This window comes from Gossypium arboreum, chromosome 2 (genome assembly GCF_025698485.1).
Source record: "Gossypium arboreum isolate Shixiya-1 chromosome 2, ASM2569848v2, whole genome shotgun sequence".
NCBI lineage: Eukaryota > Viridiplantae > Streptophyta > Magnoliopsida > Malvales > Malvaceae > Gossypium > Gossypium arboreum.
In genome coordinates, this window is record NC_069071.1 from 65,294,308 (window position 1) to 65,316,562 (window position 22,255).

Below are 22,255 nucleotides of genomic sequence, written 5' to 3' on the forward strand. Positions count from 1 at the left end.
GAAAGCAATGCATCCAACTGCTTTATCCAATGACCTCGTCATTGTGTGTTACCCTTATATGATATCCTCGATTCCTTTGAGTTAATCCATTCACTTAATACAATACTATTTTATCTCATTGTCACCATTGTATCTGTTTAATGATTAATATGATCACTATCAACAAATGACTATGATAAATTACTCGTTCGAGAACAAGCAACCTGTGGCTACGTTCCATATTTATCAATCCACACAATGCCAATGAGAAGATATCATTAACTCTTTAATTGAGCTATGAATTCCACTATTGCTAGTAAAGCTATGCCATACACAAGTCATGTACCCAACATACCGACTTTCGGCTTGATCATCTTTGAAGCATAAGCCTCCACTTATATCAAAGCATATAAGTTACATACACATGGTCAGTGACTAGCTTAGGATTTGGGTAAATCATACCATGAACATCACAAGTGAGTTAATTCACAAATGGATTTAGAATTAATTTATCTTGGGTCTAGTCCAATGTACCATTCTACCAATGAATACATTTATGTCAATACTCGTAGAGTCAACTGCTCTGATAGCCAAGAGTAGCCATCTCCCCAATTGGAATTGTAGATGACATAATAATCTTTCCCAGTATTTGAATCAAATGCTTACTTTGATTCTTTTGCGGGATTATAGACTTATTTAGATTATCCACTAAAGTAAGTCATCTTTCTCACAATGTGAACTTTCTTTATAATGCCACTTATCTTCAGTTTGAACTTTAGACAATCAATGAGCTAATATTTGCTTGTCACAATTTTGTTATGCATGCAAAATATAAAATACATGAATACAAAATACATAATAGTGAAGTATGAAATTAAATTTATTTATTCTTCTTTTAAATAAATAGAAAATAGTTACATATTTACTACAATATAGACACATTTCTCAACAGTCTACTCTATGTCTGATGAATTGAGAATTATGGTAGAAGAAATTGTTAGTGATAAAATTGTACTTAGTCCCCTAGGACAGTCTGTGTATGTAAACAAAATTTATAGGAGATGTCCCTAAGAAATTCAGGGAGAGATGTTTCTAGCAGACTTGATAGAGCTATCTTTTGGAGAATTTGATCTTATTTGGGCATGGATTGGTTGAAGAGCACTAAGTAAATTTAATCTGTGATACGAAACGGGTTATTTTGAGAACTCTGAATGGAAAGAAGATAATTATGATTATGGAGTGTCGGGATTACTTTTCCAATGTGATCTTTGCTTTAGTGGCCAAAAGGTTGGTTTGTAAGGGATGCGAGGCTTATTTGGCATACATCTGTGTGGTGAGGGAGTTTCCCGATGTCATCCTAGAGGAGTTTCCTAGTTACCTCTAGAGCGCAAGGTTGATTTTGGGATTGAGTTATTGCCTGGGATAGTCCGGTGTCCATTGCTCCTCACCACATAGCACTTAATGAGCTTAAGGAGCTAAAGGTGCAATTACAAGAGTTATTGGATCATGGATTCATAAGGTCGAGTATGTCACATTAGGTTTAGGTTTTAACAATAGTTATTAGATCGGTGTTTACTGTGCTCTAACACTTGATAACAAGAGAATCAGAACCGTCATTGGTATTGATTTAAACCATGGAGATATCGTCAGATACTTGTTGGAGGAGCTTGGGTTACTCATCGATATGGCATTATTTCATATCAACTCAAAACCATTTTGTTGTACGATTTCACATAAGTTTATAATGTTGAAGTTGATGTTCGAGTTGGATCTTAGAAACAATCAATTTGCCAATAGGTTCCCTGAAGTGATTTTTAAGCTTCCTCTACTTAAATTTTTGGATTTGAGGTTTAATGAATTTGAAGGAACTGTACCTAAAGAGCTTTTTGATAAAGATTTGGATGTTATTTTTATTAATTATAATCAGTTTAGATTTAATCTACCAGATAAATTTGGTAACTCACCAATTTTTGTTATTATTTTGGCTAATAACATTATTATTTTAATGAACAATAGATTTTGATCTTGTTTCTCAGAGCAAATTGGGGGGTTGAAAATTGTTACTGTATTTGATGTTAACTTTAATCAGTTATTGGGTACTTTGCCAGAGCAAATTGGGAGAATGGTGAGTCTTGAACAACTTAATATGGCACATAATATGTTGTCTGGGAAGTTTCCAGCGAGTATTTGTCTATTGTCGAAGTCGGAGAATTTTACGTTTTCATATAGTTTCTTCATCGAAGAATCACCAGTTTGTTTGGGGTTACATGATTTTGATGATAAGAGGAATTGTTTGTCAGCGAGGCCTTTACCACCTCCGCCATCTATGACATCATTTTGCCTAATGACAACCTTTTTGTAGATGATATCATCTACAACATCATGCTTATGTGGCATGCCACATAGGCTACTTCGTAGACCTCTTGTTTGACTAACGGCCAACTAACATTTATCATTAAAATTGCGTTGATTTCTAAAAAATAATAACATTAAGGGTTTCAATAAAAAAGGTTAAGGGATCAAACCCAAAAACCCATAAATGTTGATGGTATTTTTGATAATCATGTCAAAATAAATACCTACTACCTAGGATAGACAACTTATTTGATCAATTTAGAGTTGCAACCATGTTTTCCAAACTAGATCTAAGGTCAAGATTTATCAACTTAAGGTGAAGGTGGCGAATGTGCCCAAAATTGAATTTAGAACTTTTTATGGCCACTATGAATTCCTTGTAATGCCATTCGATTTAACCAAAGCTCCTATCGCCTTTATGAATATGATAAACTGAGTGTTTCAACCCTTCTTTGATTAGATCATTGCTTTTTTTTTTATTGATGATATCTTAGTTGATTCCAAAACTGAACCCCAACATGATGAGCACTTTAGGAAGGTCCATTAAATCCTCCATGAAAAGAAACTATATGCTAAGTTAAGTAAATGTGAATTCTAGCTTAACCAAGTTATGTTTTTAGGTTTGGTGGTATTGGAAACATGAAAATATACACACTTTTTCATGCCTTTTTTAACTCAAATTCATGCAGTTTCGGTAAAATTCTAGTCGAAAAATATATAATTATTATGAAATAATTAAATTTCACTCAAATTATTAACATGTTGAATTTTAATTAATTTTATATTAAATTTTGATTATTTTAGATAGATTTGCATAAAGAGCAAAAAATGGCTCGGTGGACACTGCTAGAAGCGCAAAACGGAGAAAGAATTATGAAGCATCAAGGAAAATTAATTTTTTAGCCTAAGACGGTCCAAATTATGAATATTAATTCATAATATAATTAATTTTAATTTTAATTCAATTTAATTTGGGTTAAATAAATTATTATTAGTTAATTAAAAAGGCCCAATTGAGCTAAACCGAGAAAATCGATCCAACCGGGCACTGGGCTACCCAAAACCGTCCCACATGCTGACTCAATCAGCTTTTTTGGCTGATTACTTGGCTTGCAAAATATCCATTGAAGACTCCTTCAATTTGCATTCAAACCCCTCCACTATTTATGCCTTTCTAGATCTGTCCATACCTTAAAATAACAAGTTTGAAACCTTCAAACTTAACACATGTGTGGCCAGCCATGGGTGTAACACCCCGAACCCGAGACCGTCACGAGTCGAACACGAGGTGTTAATGCACTTCAAGCCACTTATTAGAAATTTCCAGACAGTCGCTAATCTGCATATGGGTCGCATTAAAATCATATCTTGAGTTCAAACTCAAAATCCAGATCCGTAAATTTTCCCGAAACTAGACTCATATATACATCTACAAATTTTTTTCTATAATTTTTGGTTTGTCCAATTAGTACAGTTTATTAGTTGAAGTCCCCATGTTACAGGGATCGACTACACTGACCTTTGCGCATTACGACTTGGATATCTCCTGCATGGGCTTCAATATCGATGCCGTTTGTTTCTATAGAAACTAGACTCGAAAAGGAATCTGTACATATATGGCATGGCTTCTAATTATCTCTGGTCAATTCATGATGAATTCCCAAAGTCAGGACAGGACTCTAGTAACCGTTCCGCCCTCGTCCATGAGAACTTAAATATCTCTTAACATACAGCTCATATGGTTGCTTCGTTTCTTCTATATAAAAATAGACTCATCGGGCTGCTGCTGCTGCTAGCACCTGTTACTAAAGCAACTATGCCTATTTCATGATTTCCCTTTGATCTAACTAGTGATTCATCATACATGTCACAAATTATGATCATGACTAGCCATACCAAAGGCTAATCATTGTCAAACATCTCCCTACTACACTATTGCCATATCATGAATTTTAACACCAAAATAATCAACCATGGCATATGGCGTAAAAATCGAATTACCAAGACTTGCAACTTAACATTAGAGAACTAAATCCAACCGAACATTTATGCCATTTTCGCATGGCTAAAAGTTTACATACCAAAGTTCAACAAAGCATATTAGCCTATACATGCCAAAATGTTCTCCTAGACCTGACTACAAAAAGATACAAAAGTTGCTAGCCGGTGTGATGACTTCGATGACGATCACGGCACGCAAAAGGACGAGTCCAAGAAACCTAAAATAGGCGACAAGCAAACACCGAGTGAGTATATAACTCAAGAAGCCATAAGCATTATATTGCCGTTCAGTAATAATATATCATAAGAGAAAATAATTAATGCGGATTAAAATCCTCCATCCACACCCAAAGCGTGCTATAATTCCTTAGGCATTTCGGTTTGATCTCATACCAAGCCCTACTTTGATATTTCATACATTACACCATATGACATTGCATGCATTTATCATCAAGTATAATCACCACATAGGTCAAGACTTACCAAGCTAAATTCCAAATATAAATAAAATGTCTATTCCTCATGAGCTCAAGGTGTTTACTCGTACCGTTGTCCATGATTGACTCGGTAAGGCCGCACACGTAGAGCATGTATGTTCATTTGAGGATGTGTAATAAGCCCGCACACTTAGTGCTTAATAGTCGAACTCGCACACTTAGTGCTATATAATCAAACTTGCACACTTAGTGCTATACAATTTGAACCCGCACACTTAGTGCCAATTTGTGATCATAAATGTTTACACCCGCACACTTAGTGCCGAAACCAATAACTCAATACATCTCACCTCTTTTCTTTCCATTCAATACTTTCATCACCACATACATACATGTATATATATATATATATATATATATTTATCATTCCATTCAGCATCATTACTTGGACATTACGACCATTTAAATTAGTACAAAATAAGTGCTTAATGACTTACCTTATATTGGATGAAATGATTCCCAATCGACTACTCGATTATCTTTGCTTTGCCTTTGCTTGATTCTCCCTCTTTGATGTCTTGATCTAAAATGAATACATTTAGTAGTTTAATCTTCTTGCTGGATTTTTATGCGTATAATTTAATGGTTTTCACCCCATTTCACAACTATCCTTGTTCAAAATATCAAAACCTCAACCAATATTCGATTAATGCTTCAAGGTCGAATGTATTGTCACCATTAAGTTAATCTAGTCTCAAGTATTTTTAATCCTAATATACAACATCATGAATCAACTCAACCTTATAAGCCAATATTACTCCTACAATCGATTGTAAAGAGTTAACAAAGAAAATATATTTTCACATACATATACACCCATATGGCCGATTATACCAAATCAAGTTTAACCTTACTTATCTCAAAATTTTCATTCCATACTATCATCCCCATGACATAGCAAAGTTTTGAACCATGGACTAATTAGAACTAAAACTAGCAACTAAAAACATGCATGAATCTCATGGCACAACATCAAACATACCTTAATCTAGATACAAGGATAGCCAACCTCTTCCTAATCCTCTTCCAAACCAACCATGAGCAAGAACCCTTTCTTCTCCCTTGGGATTTTCGGCCAAAAGGATGAAAAAAGATGAACAATTTTTTGTTTTCTTTCTCACCTTCACGGCAATGGGGGAGAAGCCTTCACACACATTTTTTTCTCATTTTTTATTGCTCATGCACCTTATTTTATTTATTCCAACATAAAACACTCACCCAACATGTTTCATGACATGTTTTGCCCATGATTCCTTGTCATGGCCTACCACTAGCACTTGGGGGGAAATTTGACATGCAAGTCCTCCCTTTGACTACATGTACTATTAGGTCCTTATAGATTAGCCTATCATTTTTCAAAAGTGTCATACAAGTCCTACTAACTGAATTCACATGCAATCGACTAAACCGAAGCTTGAAATTTTCACACATTCATAAATACATATTCTAGACAATAAATATTACGTTCAAACATTTCGGTGACTCGGTTTAGCGGTCCTGAAACCACTTCCCAACTAGGGTCAATTTTGGGCTGTCACAATGGGGACCTCTATGGCTGCTAATTTTTTTATTTTGAGCAGCCTACACAACCTATAAATGCCCCCCTTAGCTGCTCATTTCAAACACATCTCAAAAACTCTCATCCTATCACTTCTCTCTCACTTTCTCTCTTCAATCCCCTTTTGTTGTTCTTCATTTTCTTCCCCATTCCTTTGTCAATTTCTCCTCTTGTAAAAGAGTCCTTAAATTACCATTTTAAGCAGCATTCAAGTGTTCGTGGAAGCCTCGGTTCAACAAGAACAAGCGGAGAAGGAGGAGCGGAGCAAACTAGTCAAGCCTCAAAGAAACACCAGATTTGATTCTTGTTCCTTTTAATTTTATTGTTGTTGTATGAACATGTCTATGAATAATTGTGATGTTGATATGTTTAATTTAATTAATATTGCTAAAATTCAATTCATGTTAGATTGCATTTTGTCCACTTAATTTATTAAAATTGTGTTTGTGTTGTTATAGGCCTTGGTAAGATGTTTGATTAAGTAAAACCATGACTAAGTTATTCTTGCATTCTAATTGTAACGTAACTAATGAATTAATTATTTAAACGGATTGAAATTGTAATTAATTAACACAATACTTAATCAGTGCATGTTTAATCATCTAAGGTAGCTAAGGGTTAAATTAGCAACGGTATCTAACGATACATTAGCCTTGCATAACTTGCAAGATTATTGTGATTAAACTGTTTCAAGGTAGGAATACATTGTTACCTCACATAATCTCTATGTGCTAATGAGATTGAATTAATTGTTTGAATTGGCATAGAGATATGTACAAGAGATTATTTTAATTTCATAAGTATGTATGTGCATTAACACATTTGCTTATTAAAATTTGTTTAATCTGTTGAATTGACATAAAGATATAGTCAAGAGATAAATGGATTTTTGTAGGTGAGTATGTGCATAAGTTAGCAAATTACCAAGTTGCCGTGAATTTATTCGTAGCAACATGAACATGAATTTAGTAATTCTAAGTTAAGAAATGTAATTAATCTAGCATAATTATGTCATATTGATTAAAGTCATCTTTTGGAATCGTGCATTGGAACTTTTATTTTATTTTTATTTATTTTACTTAAAATCTTAGTTTATAATCACCTTCTCAAATCAAAATATTTTTCTTCACCAAAGTGCTTTTAATTGCTTTAATAAATAATTCTTTTCATAGTCCTTGTGGGTATGATAACTCGACATTTACTTGTCACTTTATTACTTGTTGTGATTGTGTACAGTTGCACATTTCTGTGGTTCCAAGTATCCACAAAAGGTATCCAAGTAGATCCAAAGAAGATAGAAGGTTTGTCAAAGGGTTTTCCTTAATAATCGCGCCCAAACTAAATTGTTGAGAAAAGAGGCTCCTTTTAAATGGATAGGTGAGCAATAGTCTAGCTTCGAAAAGCTTAAGGCTATGTTAACCCAAGATCTTGTGTTAATTCAGCTCGAATCAAGAAAATATTATGTGGTGTACGCATCTTATACTGGCATTAGATGTGCGTTGATGCAAGGCGATTGTCGCATGTGAAATGATATGCAAATTGTGAAAGTACACACGTTGAATCAAGTAATAAAGTGATAAGTGGGATCATCTCCACAGGGGTTAGAATTGTATAATTTGGTTAAGTTATTAGAGTGAGGTATGATTAATGTTATGACAAAAATAATAGTAAGAATGCAGTGGTAATTTGAAGGAATATTGATGTGTGCAATATGTGTAACTGATAAATAATGAAAAATGTTATAACAAGACAAGAGTAAGAATGCAATGACAAATTCAAGAATAATTACGTGAATAATATGCAAATGAACAAATAAAAAACTAAAAATGCATATGGAAAAGATATTATGGCAAAGGATAGAGGGTTTATGATGTTGATTTGGAAGGTTGGGATTACTAAGAATCTACCCTTACTGACAGTAATGCTTTGGCAAAACCATACTCAATCTACTGCTAAAAAAAGTTCTAAAATGCATGCTTATTTCGAGAACAAGGCCTCAAGTTACCTTGCCTTAAGCAATATATGTCTATAGGCTTTTAGCAAGGTACCCTGCACTGCTTTTATTCCTTTCCATATGAATGTTGCTTTATGTCTAGAGGCTAATACACGTATTCCGTCGAACACTCACTCATATCATTCAATTTCAATCTCACTAACCTAACCTTATCAGATTTAGATTAATTTAGTGAACATGTTGTACATCCATCTATGTCTAAAGTTTGCAAACATACAATTTTGTAAAAAATCCATTGAATGAAATAGTGTATTAAAGCAAATCTACGCTTCAGTAATTAAAGAAAATAAGAGTTTCATCAAGTAATTCCAACCCTATAAGATCTAGCTCATGAGTTGGCAATTAAAATTCAAATCAAAAGTATCATTCAACATCATTCAACACCATTTTCATTAAATCAATTCATGAAGAGTAATCAAGAAATAACGAAAGAACTTTGGGAAGATAGCTTCTACTTATCCATCCCATACTTTAGCGATGCAGTGTCCTCTTATGGCTAAGAGGGACTGCCTTCGTCTGCCTCTTCTATTCAGCCACTACCCTTTTTTCTTCTTTTTGTTTTTCTCTACCCCTTCTAGGGTTTCCTTCTTTGGATTTTATAATCATTTTCCCTACGGTAAACGCAACAGCCCATGATTTTTTCCATCTTTTTTAGGTTGATATATCTGATACAAGTTCAACTGGCCTATGACCGGTATGCTTTGAATGTTGACTGGACATCTTCCCAGCATTGCAACGGTAGTTCTATTGGCAAACTGTCCAACCCCTTGCCCTAGCAATCCTTCACTCCTTTACTTTTGTTCCTCAACCTGCATCTGCCAATCCACCACCACACACAACCCTTCCACAAGAAATTAAAAATAACTAATGTTTAAGTACAGTCCAAACTCTTAATGTAATGCTAAAATAAGAAAAATACTAATGAAATGTCCTAGAATGCAGCTAAATGTACCTAAGTACAAGCAATTAACTAGATCTAAAAGTATCAAATAAAACCTTTTTCAAGAGTTATCACACCTCCAAACCTGAGTTATTGCTTGTCTTTAAGCAAAATATGCATGAATTCAATGACTTTTGCCTATGCACATAACCACCTTGTACTGCCAGTCCATTTAAAGAACAATATATACTTTAGTTTTCATCAATCTATCTCTTAGAACTTGTTCAAGTTTCAAAGGTTTGTTCAACAAAGATAGTGTAAAAAATTGCTCCCTAAAATTTTTTTTTCCTAATTACTCATGTGTGGTTTCTAGCTATAATGAACATCTCTGAATTTACTCAGTTAATTTGTACCTAAACTCAAGTTACTTTGTAGCCTCTTTTTCTCTAAGGCTTCAAAAATATTTATTTGTATTTGAGTTTTTTTTTCTTTTTTCTTTTTATTTTTAAGCATATTAGAGGATTTAACATGTCACAAAATTCTTTGACTTGATAACCACAATAGAGCATACACTGAATTATTGAGTACTCAATCCTTTCACAACTTAAATAAATATCACTTTTAAAGCCAAGGCTTTCAACTTAGAAGATGGATGGAGCAAACAACTACCTCCTTAGCTACTCAACTTGTTACTATAGTGGATTACCCGTAATTTTCTTTTCCTTATTACACACTCATACTTGGACTCATCTTTCTAGTCAACAACACGATGAAGCAAATAAAGTGGTGCTGACTTACTTGGCAATTTTAAGCATTAAAGTGTCTATTGTTTTTTAATTAAGTAATGTTGTGACAATGTGACTAAGTTTGGCTTCAAAAGTCTCTAAGTTCATTCAAAGATACTTGTTATAGTCCAAAAATAACTAAGGTTAGGACATCTCCTTTTTAGGAGGTAATTTTCAAGCAACCTAACCTAAGCTAGATTCACTTAATCCACTATCACATGTTCTAAGTGAACTAAAGAATTTAAGTTCATCATCAAACATCATAAGTAAATATTGTACTCCGCATAAGCAAAATAGTACTTAGTAGTTATGTGGTAATGGAAGAAAAAATTTAACGAGACTGGAATGAGCATACGTACTAGATATATAATGCATCCTAAATGCACAATACATCCCCAAACCTAAAGGATGCATTATCCTCAATGCATGTATAAATATGTAATAGAAGAAATATATATATATATATATATATATATGTACAGAAAATGCCATGGTAAAAGAAATAAAACGCAGGACATAGGGAAAAATACCCTGCCTTAGACTGGAATGTAGTTACTTCATTCAACTTTATGAGTAAATTTACGGGTATTGACTTTATACTGCAGCTTCCTCTTCATGGGGTTCATTGCGTCCCTGTAACAACCCATTTTTAGGGTTAATCAGAACAGTGGTTTTGGGACCACAATCTGAAGTCAAAATATTTATTTTATTATTTTATTAAGGTTTACAATATGATAGAATGTTCGTGTGAAAATTTCGTAAAGAAATTTTACTGTTTGAGTAGTTAATTCGGTAAAAAGGACTAAATCGCGTAAAGCGTAAAAGTTGAATTCTATAAGTTAAAGGTATTAAATGGCTATGAAATTAAATAGTGGGAGTCCTTAAGTGGTAATTATCCCATAAGTTTTGATAGTGGAATTCCATGGCTTGGTATTGTTGAAATTTATGATATTATTAAAGGTTAAAATGGTAAAATGGTTAAAATGTTAATAATAAAATAAAACAAAACCAAATATCATCATCTTCCATCTATTTCTCCACCAAAAATGCATGAATTAAACAGACATGGATGAAGCTACATTCAGCCAAGCTTTGAAGATTAATTGGTGAGTGATTTTTGCTCGGTTTTAAATGATTTCTACGTTTTTGAGCTCATTGCAGCTTAATCTATCTAACCCGTACCTTCGTTTTCAAAATTGTTATAGATTTTGAATGATGCCATTGTTGAATTCTTGGTTGTTTAGATGTTTTATGATAGATTATTAATGTTTGAAGCTAGATTAACAAGTTTTATAAAGTGATTTTTGACAAAAAAGTCAATTAAGGACAAAATTGAGAAAAGTGTAAAATTCATGGTTAGATGTGTGAATAAAAAAAAATATGGGCTGCTATAAAGTTGTATTAAATTCGGCTAGGCTTGGGTTTGGCCAAAATTGAATGAATTTCATTTTACGAGATTAGGGACTAAATGGTAAAAATGTAAAACATTAGGGGCAAAAGCATAATTTTGCCAAAATGTGTATTATATGTTAAATTGAATAATTTGGAGGTTAATATATTAAATTTGATAATATATCTGGATTAAAATAAGCAATTACCAGAACTAGATCGGGGAAAGCAAAAAGTGGACGAATAGCCAATAGTTTTATTCGAGCAACTCGAGGTAAGTTCGTATAATTATAATCGAAATTTTCTATACTTGTATTTGTTGAAATGAATTTATATAATTGAAATACTTACAATATGAATGCATTGATGATGTATTGTATTCGTTACTGAGCCCTGTTTGAACTATATGAATTCATTGGATATGAGTGACGTGTTACTGAGATTACCGTATTGGTCGAGCTCTTGCATTTGTTACAGACTCACCAAAGCTCATATGAGCTTACTGATTCAGCTCATAAGAGCTTACTATTTCAGCTCATTGGAGCTTATTGATTCAGCTGAAAGAGCTTACTGTTCAGCTTAATAGAGCTTACCGTTTTCAGCTCAATAGAGCTTACTGTTTATCAGCTCAAGAGAAGCTTACCGACCATGAATCGAAAGAGCATGTATGATGATGAATTGACAGATTACTGACATTGTTCACTTGACTATCCTTTGAAATTCTAATAGGTTCAACGGGCTTAAATATTATTTATACGGATAAGTTACGAGTTATAAGTGATATTAATGTTATGTATGATATGTGAATTACATGGTATTGATGTTATTTGATGAATTAAATATGGAATGAAGTCATATGTACCTGAGATTGAATATTTATTGTTTTCATCTATGGTGACTCAATGATTACATCGATATAATGATACAAATCTATTGATGATTTTATATGCTTATGCATTGGGCAAATTTGGTTGGATTGTATTGAAATGGTAATATAGGTTATAATGATGTACGAAAAAAATGTTATATGTGAATCGAGATATAGGTGGTTTTACCACATATATGCCCATTAGTGTGCAAGATACAAAGTATTCAATGTTATTTCCATAGTTCAACGGACATGATAAAGGTACGAGAATTGAAATGATGATATAAATCAGTCCAGGTATACGTGACATGCTCGACAAGTAAGTAATATTTAATAATTTGATATGTTACATAAATGAAAACCAATGAACGCATACATGAATTACTAGATTGTTATTGTAATACGTGTTAATTTTGATGGAGTTGATTTATATGTATTCATGCTTATCTAGTTGTGAATTAATTGTTAAAATGTATATATTACATACTAGTCATACGAGCTTACTAAGATTATTAGCTTACTCTGTTTATTTTCTGTATTTTATAGTGATTTGAAAGTTCGCTCGGGTTGGAAGTCATCAAAGATTTCATCACACTATCTAGAAGTTGATTTGGTAATTTTGAACTCTTTGAAATTGGTAATATGGCATGTATAAGCTAGTTGATTTTATGATAGGTATAAGTTATTTTAGCTATTGAAGCCTGTATGTATTGATGTGTTTAAGCCATGTGATTTGGCTTAACTTGGATAAATATTGGGTTATGTTTATGTGTACTAGATATGGCATGTTTTGGTAAGTAGTTGATGGAATGAGGATATGCAAATGGTATGGATATGTGATAGAAATATAAATTGAAACTGTTTGAATAATATTTGGTACTTGGATGTTTAAGGTTGAATTATTGAATAGTTTATATGTGCATATTGGCTAATGAATTATATTATTTTGGTATGTGTTTGAATGCACAAATGGAATTGATTTGAGTATATAAATGTTTGGTTTTGTAATGGCTTATAATGTGTATTTGAAATGGTTGTTTTGATTGCCAAATTGAATGAAAGTATGGTGATATATGTGAGCTTAGGTGATTAATGTTTGGGTGAGGAAAAGTGTCTTAAAAAAAGCCTATTTCTCGTCCATATGGTTGAGAAAATGGGCATGTGATTTGACCGTGTGTTTGCTGAAGCTTAGTTTAAGTTAGTGAGTTACACGGCATAGACACACGGGCGTGTCTATTAGCCGTGTGTGGCACACGGGCTAACACATGGGCGTGTGGTCGGCCGTGTGACACAATTCAGTATGTATGTCCTGTTTCCACACGGGCGTGTGTGGTGGCCATGTAAGGCACACGGCCTGGGTACACGGGGTGTGTGACCTCTGGATTCAAGAAAATTTTCTAAGTTTCCCAAAGTTTTCAAATGTTATCGATTTAGTCCTAAATGCATGTTTTAAGTTATTTATGCTCGACTTAAGCATGTTACAAGTGTAAATGAATGACTTTGATTGAAATGAGTTGATTTAATGACAAATAAATGCTTTGAATTGTGCTATAAGTCTGGTAATGCCTTGTAACCTATTCCGGTGATGGATATGGGTTAAGGGTGTTACAGTCCCCCTCCTTATCAGTTTCTATGAGCTTATCAATAAGATGATCGACGTCACGATCTTATGCAGTCGTATAAGCTGGTGGGATAGAGGAAGGAAAAATAAAGGGATCTTGGGGGGGGGAATGTGAGGTGACCTAGCACTAAAATTAAATTTTTGGCTTCTCCTCCTTGGGCTACCCAAGTAACAGAATGGGCCTAACTATCCAAAATCCTTCCCTTGTACTTTTTTGTCTGATCAACCCACGTTACCTCATACCTCGACATTTATTCACGCAATTTGTTGTGGCATAATTCCTTTTGAGATGCTACGGCAAAGTCCTCTTAGTATCACAACTGGTAATCCCACACTTTTATTCTGTCATTGAAAATCTAAAAAAAATTGCTCAGTAGTCAAAGATAAAAATTAAAAATTAAACAACATTATATAATTAATGATAATTTATAATAAAAATTAAATGGAAGTAAAGCAATTGATGAAAGGAAAACTAAGAACAAAAATGCTAACTCAAACATCTCAGAGGTCAATGGATTGCTCGTCAAGATCCACATGAGCACCCCAATAGTGCTTCTAGCGTTGTCCATTAACTTTGAATGTGACCCCCGTTTTGATACTAACGGCTCCATGCAAGTATACGTGATATACTTCAAAAGGCCCTGACCAGCAAGATTTTAATTTACCAGGGGACAATTTGAGCCTCGAGTTGAACAACAACACCTGTTGCCCTGGATCAAATTGTTGTGGCATAATTTTGTTATTATGCCAATGCTTTGTCTTCTCCTTGTATAGTTTAACATTTTCATATGCTTGTGCCTTGAATTCTTTCAATTCATTCAGTTCTAACAACCTTTTTATGGCTAGTAGCGACCCAATCTATGTTTAGCTTTTTAATCACCCAAAATGCTTTGTGTTCGAGCTCTATAGGTAGGTGACATGACTTTTCATAAATAAGCTTAAAAGGTGACATCCCCAATGGTATTTTAAATGCAGTACAATAGGCCTACAAAGCTTCATCCAATCTGGAGGACCAATCATTACGAGTTGTGTTCATCGCTTTTTCTAGAATCTATTGATTTCTCTATTAGAAACTTTAGCTTGTCCATTTGTTTAGGGATGATATGCCATAACAATCTTATGTTTCACCCAATATCGATGCAAGGCATTAGCCACTAGTTTACAATCAAAATGAGATCCTTCATCACTAATAATGGCTCTAGACGTACCGAATCTTGTGAAAATATTCTTGTGCAAGAACTTCATTATTGACTTTGCATCATTAGTAGGAAGAGCAAAAACTTCGACCTACTTACAGACATAGTCCACTACCAATAGTATGTACAGGTTGCCTACTGATGGTGGAAATGGACCAATAAAGACTATTCCCCATACATCAAATAACTCAATCTCCAAAATATTTTGCAGTGGCATTTCATGTCTCCTAGATAGATTTCTCGTCCTCTGAAAACACAACTAATAAAATCCATAAGCATCATTGAACAGCTGAACTACTTTGGCAGCAACTCTCATCCCTACAAAGTGTCCTTTGTAAGGAGCTAAATGCTATCTATTTTGTCATCAGGGACACAATTTCTAATTATCTTATCAGTATGATGCTTAAATAGATAGCATTTAAAGTATAAGGTATGTCTCCTAATTCTTTTTGGATAATTTATAGTAAATTTTTAAAGTTGCGACAGGGAACCCAGAAACCGTTCTGGCCCTGTCTCACAATAGCTTTAATATCTCTTAACATGTAACTCCTATGACCATTTCGTTTCTTCCATATGAAAATAGACTCATCAAGGTTCGTTTACATAGCTTATTCACTATTTAATTCCATTCCTACGAATTTTGGTGATTTTTCACATTCACGTCCACTGCAGCTGGCAGCATCTGCTTTTAAGGTAGGTCTTACCTATTTGGTAGTCACCATGAACCAACTAGTCTTGCCATACATAGGTTCATATATGATCATTTTAACCATGCCAATGGCTGATCATATGACCAACATTCCCATTTCCAAGCCATAGCCATATCATGACACCAAATATATACATACAAACCACAATTAGTCTAAGTTCATGCTTCCTTTTTCGAGCCATTTTCGCATGGCCGTATATATATACATCACAACATATTTAACCAACAAGGGTAGTCCTATACATGCCACTTCAAGTTCAACCAAAATTTATACCAAAATGGAGGCTTGATAGTGTGGATGACTTGACTTCAACGATCCCAAATCCGATTGCTTGAGCGAAATCTAGAAAACCGAGAGCCAAAGCAACGGGTAAGCATTTTATGCTTAGTAAGTCTCAAGGAATATAATCAACTCTAATTACAGCAATACATTCACATAGCCAAATGCATCATTTCATTAATACACATTCTTACTTCACACTTCATCATTATATAATTTCACAAAGTATCAATCAATTCAATAACTGAAATTCATTAGTCGATTGAGCGAATGTTGCTCAAACATGTCGACTTTCCAATGCACATATAACGTACCTTATCCTTTGGGCCTTTCGAGTGTACTAATTGAATTCATTACAGCAACCAACACTCACGTCCAGCCCAAGATTCTTCGGAATATAACCGGATATATCACGTGCACAAATGCCTTCGGGTCTTAGCCCGGATAGAATAACTCGCACGAATGCCTTCGGGTCTTAGCCCGGATATAGCCACTAGCACAATTGCCTTCGGGTCTTCAACTAAGAATTAGGACACAACTAATGTGGACACTCCGCCCTCTCTCGGCGATCATTTCCACCACTGGCGATCGAAGTGACTCGTTTTGGTCACAGGGGGCCGATCGCGTCCTCGTCTAGAAAAGCCCGAAACGCCTCTAGACCGGCTCGCATCATCTCGAAATCTCTTCGATGCTTGTTGAAGAGACTTTCCCGAGGACCTCTTTCGGAATTCTCCAATCCCCACATCAGCTTTTTGTTTCTCCTTTCTAAGCTCTTCAGCTTTACAAGCTCGCTCAACAAGTACTACGAACTCTCGTATCTCGAGAATGCCAACAAACATCCTTATATCATCATTCAGCCCATCCTCGAGCGTTTACATAATAGCTTCGGACGAAATGCATTCTCGCGTCTGGCTAAGCCTCACAAACTTTCGTTCGTAGTCGGTAACGGACATAGAACCTTGCTTAAGATCAAGAAATTCCTCCGCTTTTGGTCGATGAATCTCGTGATATACTTTTTTGAATTCGGTTTGAAAGAATTCCCAAGTCACTTGCTCTCTAGGCACCACGAAGTCGAGTACTCCACCAATAGTAGGCGGACTCGTAAGCAAGGAGATGGTACACTTTAAGCACTCATCGGTGTATGGGATAGCTCATCAAGCACCGGATAGTGTTATCTAACCAAAATTCAGCTCGCTTGGCATCATCATCATCCGTAGCCTTAAATTCGGTGGCCCCATGTTTTGAATCCTATCGATTGGGGCTTACTTGACCTTATTTGGTCATCCACCGGAGGTATTGTAGGGCGGGGTTGCATTTGTCGGGAATGGAGGTTGTGGAACAGCCGTGTTGGTTCGAATGTATTGATTAAACCATTCGTTCATCACACTATAAAAGGCTTGCCTAGCCTCGTCATTAGGATTACTGGCCATAGGTTGAGAGTCCGCCGGCGCTGTCCCTTGCGCGGGAGCAGGCGCCACACTCTCCACATCATCAGCTATCGCTCGGTTGGGATCGGGATCCATTGCTATAAACAAACATGAAGTCAAATTGTCAGAAATCATCACACTATCGATTCATCATTTAATGGCATGTATAGCTAGACCCCAAACACATCACGGTAGTCCTAGAATCGACTAAACCGTGGCTCTGATACCAATTAAATTGTAACACCCCAAACCCGAGACCATCGCCGGTGTCGGACCCGAGGGGTTAACAGGCCAAGTTCACATGTTTTTGCCCACCAATTTGACATTTCCAGTCAGGCTGGAAAACTGCGTCACTGTCGCCTTAAAAATCATATCTCGAGTTTCAAAACTCGGAAACTGGTTTCGTAAATTTTCCCTGAATTTAGACTCATATATCCATCCATGGATTTATTTCTAGGATTTTTGGTCGGGCCAATTGGTACAGTTTATTAGTTAAAGTTACCCATGTTACAGGGATCGACTGCTCTGACCTTCGCGCGGTATAACTTGAATATCTCTCTGTACAGGGCTTTAATGCTGGTTTCGTTTGTTTCTAATGAAACTAGACTCAAAATGGAATCTTTAAATATAAGGTATGTCTCCTAATTATTTTTTGATGATTTATAGTGAATTTTTAAAGTTGCGACAGGGAACCCAGAAACCATTCTGGCCCTGTCTCACAATAGCTTTAATATCTCTTAAACTGTAACTCCTATGACCATTTCGTTTCTTCCATATGAAAATAGACTCATCAAGGTTCATTTACATAGCTTATTCACTATTTAATTCCATTCCTATGAATTTTGGTGATTTTTCACATTCATGCCACTGCAGCTGGCAGCATCTGTTTTTAAGATAGGACTTACCTATTTGGTAGTCTCCATGATTCAACTAGTCTTACCATACATAGGTTCATATATGATCATTTTAACCATGCCAATGGCTGATCATATGACCAACATTCCCATTTCTAAGCCATAGCCACATCATGACACAAAATATATACATACAACCCACAATTAGTCTAAGTTCATGCTTCCCTTTTCGAGCCATTTTCGCATGGCCGTACATACTTACATTACAACATATTTAACAAACAAGGGGTAGTCCTATACATGCCATCTCAAGTTCAACCAAAAATTTATACCAAAATGGAGGCTTGATAGTGTGGATGACTTCGACTTCAATGATCCCAAATCCGATTGCCTCGAGCGAAATCTAGAAAACTGAGAGCCAAAGCAACGGGGTAAGCATTTTTTTATGCTTAGTAAGTCTCAAGGAATATAATCAACTCTAATTACAGCAATACATTCACATAGCCAAATGCATCATTTCATTAATACACATTCTTACTTCATACTTCATCATTATATAAGTTCACAAAGCATCAATCAATTCAATAACTGAAATTCATTAGTCGATTGAGCGAATGTTGCTCAAACATGTCGACTTTCCAATGCACATATAACGTACCTTATCCTTTGGGCTTTCCGAGTGTACTAATTGAATTCATTACAGCAACCAACACTCACCTCCAGCCCAAGATTCTTGAATATAACCGGATATAATCACATGCACAAACGCCTTGGTCTTAGCCGGATAGAATAACTCGCACGAATGCCTTGGTCTTAGCCCGGATATAGCCACTAGCACATTTGCCTTGGTCTTAACCGGATATAATTTCCAGCATAATTGTCTTCGGGCTTAGCCCGGATATCATTCAATTTCTCATGCACACATACATCAATAATCATTGGACATACATATTTCATTTTCGTTACTAAGGCTCAAACACAATTATAATCATTAGCATATTCGCCTTCGGGACTTAGCCCGGGTGGAATTCAAATGCTCATACACACATAATCAATAATCATACACATCCATATTTCATCTCACATAATTCAAGTAAGGTCACTTCTTGAGGACTTACCTCGGATGTTGTCGAACGGCTTTTTCGGCTATTCGATCACCTTTTCCTTCCCCTTGTCCAATTGTGGCCCTCTTAGCTCTTGAGCTAATTCAAACAAATTCAATTTATTAAAACCTCATTGTGCTTGCTTATGGCCGAATATGACAAGGATTTTAAATGGTCATATGGCCACTCTTTAGCTTGAATACACAATGGTCATGCACATTTTATACTACATCAAGCAATTCAATACAATTTATTTGAGCATCAAGGAAATGCTAAGGCCTTCAATAGGCTACCCAAGGCCGAATATTCATGTACATGTTGAGGTCAATTTTGCACTTAATACCTCACAAAAACAGCATGCAATTTACTAATTAATGCTTTGCACATTGTGGCTCAAAACTTATAATATAGCATCAAGCACTTATATGTGTACTAGGCCGAATTGTGCTTGCAATTTCACAAGCATTCTTCCACATTTTCTTCTTTAAACCAATATTCTCATCACTTAGTTCATAACCAAACATAATGTGCAATCATATATATGCATATATGAGCATGGCCGAATTTTCAAGGTGTCCATAGCCATCCAAAACACAAATTTTAACTAACATGCAAGAAGCATGAATCATGCTCAAGAATGCATCATGGCCGAATATGACAATCATGCTCCTTTTCAACTTCAATCATGATAAAACAAAGAGAAAACTCAAAATCTTACTCATGAGTAGAAAATCCATCATTGCATGCATCATCATCAAGCTTCACACTTAGCATGCAATGGCTTTATCGCCATAACAACTTTGGCCAAATGCCATTTCCATGGCATAACAAAGATTTGAGCCATGGCTAACATGCACATCAAATTAGCAACCAAACCATGCATGAAACTCCCAACACAATCTCATACATACCTTAATCTTGATGTAAACTTAGCCAAATCTCCTTCTAGGTCTCTTCCAACCCAAGCATGAAGCAAAATCCTCCCCTTTTTCCCTTAGTAATTTCAGCCAAGAAGATGAGAAAGGATGAACAAATTTTTCTTTTCTTTCCTTAGTACATTCGGCCAAGCCTATGGAGAAGAATGAACATTTTTTTTCTCTTTTTTTTTTTTCATACACTTATTTTATTACTTCTAACATGCACCACTAGCAAAACATGTTTAAGACATGTTTTCTTTTGCCCATATTCATCACCATGGCCGGCCACTATAGTCAAATCTGGGGAATTTGACATGCAAGGACAACATTTCCTAGTGTGCATCAATAGGCCACTTCCACATTTGCCTATCTCAAATTCTAAATTTTCTCACACAAGTCCTTTCTAGTGAAATTCACCTTTATAACACTAAATCAATCATCAAAAAATGTCATACATGAATACTCACATATTATAGGCATCAAAATAAATTTTAAATTATTGTTATGCCTCGGTTTTGTGGTCCCGAAACCACATTCCGGCTAGGGTCTATTTTGGGCTGTCACAACTCCCCCCCTCTTAAGGAATTTTCGTCCCCGAAAATCTTACCCGTAAATAGGTTCGGATATCGCTCTCTCATAGAGTTTTCGGTCTCCCAAGTAGCTTTTTCTATCCCGTGCTTGAGCCATAACACTTTCACTAGCGGAACCCGCTTGTTTATAACTCTTTCACTTCTCGTGATAGGATACGAATCGGTTCTTCCTCATAACTCATATTAGCTTGAATTTCAATTTCGATGGACTAATCACGTGCGATGGATCGGATCTATAACGTCGAAGCATCGAAGCGTGAAAGACATCGTGAACCTTTTGAGTTCGGGGCAAAATCAAGCGATATGCCACTGGACCGACTCGCTCGATATCTCATATGGTCCAATGAACCTCGGGCTCAACTTGCCCTTACGGTAGAACTCGAGTATCTTTTCCAAGGCGATACCTTGAGAAACACTTTATCACCCACGATACTCGATATCCTTACGCTTCAAATCCGCGCACGACTTCGACGATCGAAGGCTATCTTGAGACTTTCACGGATTACTTTCACTTCTGCTCAGCATCTCTAATCAAATCCACCGAAAATCTTGCTTTCACCAAGCTCGGTCCAAAACAATGGTGTACGGCATTTACGCCCGTACAAAGCCTCGTAGGTGCCATCTTAATACTTGATTGAAAGTGTTGTTGTAAGCGAATTCAATCAACGGCAAATACCGCTCCCATGAACCACTAAACTCGAGGACGCAACATCTTAACATATCCTCAAGTATCCGAATTATCCGCCGGATTGACCATCGGTTTGGGGGTGAAAGGCGGTCTGAAATGCAACTTGGTACCCAAAGCTTCTTGCAACTTTTTCCAAAATCGCGAGGTAAATCTCGGATCTCTATCCGACACGATAGAAATAGGCACCCGTGTAATTTCACAATCGAGAAACGTACAATTCCGCCAATTTGTCCATTGAAAAATCCGACGACGGGGACAAAGTGGGCCGACTTAGTCAATCGATCTACCACGACCCAAACCGCATCCTTCTTACTCACGACAATGGCGGTCCGGATACAAAGTCCATTGTGACTCGATCCCATTTCCACTCGGGTATCGTGATTGGTGAAGTAATCTGAAGGCACCGATGTTCCGCTTTCACTTGTTGACATATTAAACATCTCGAAACAAAGTCGGAGATGTCTCGCTTCATACCATGCCACCAAAACCGACGTTTCAAATCATTGTACATCTTCGTACTCCCCGGGTGGATTGCCATTTGGCT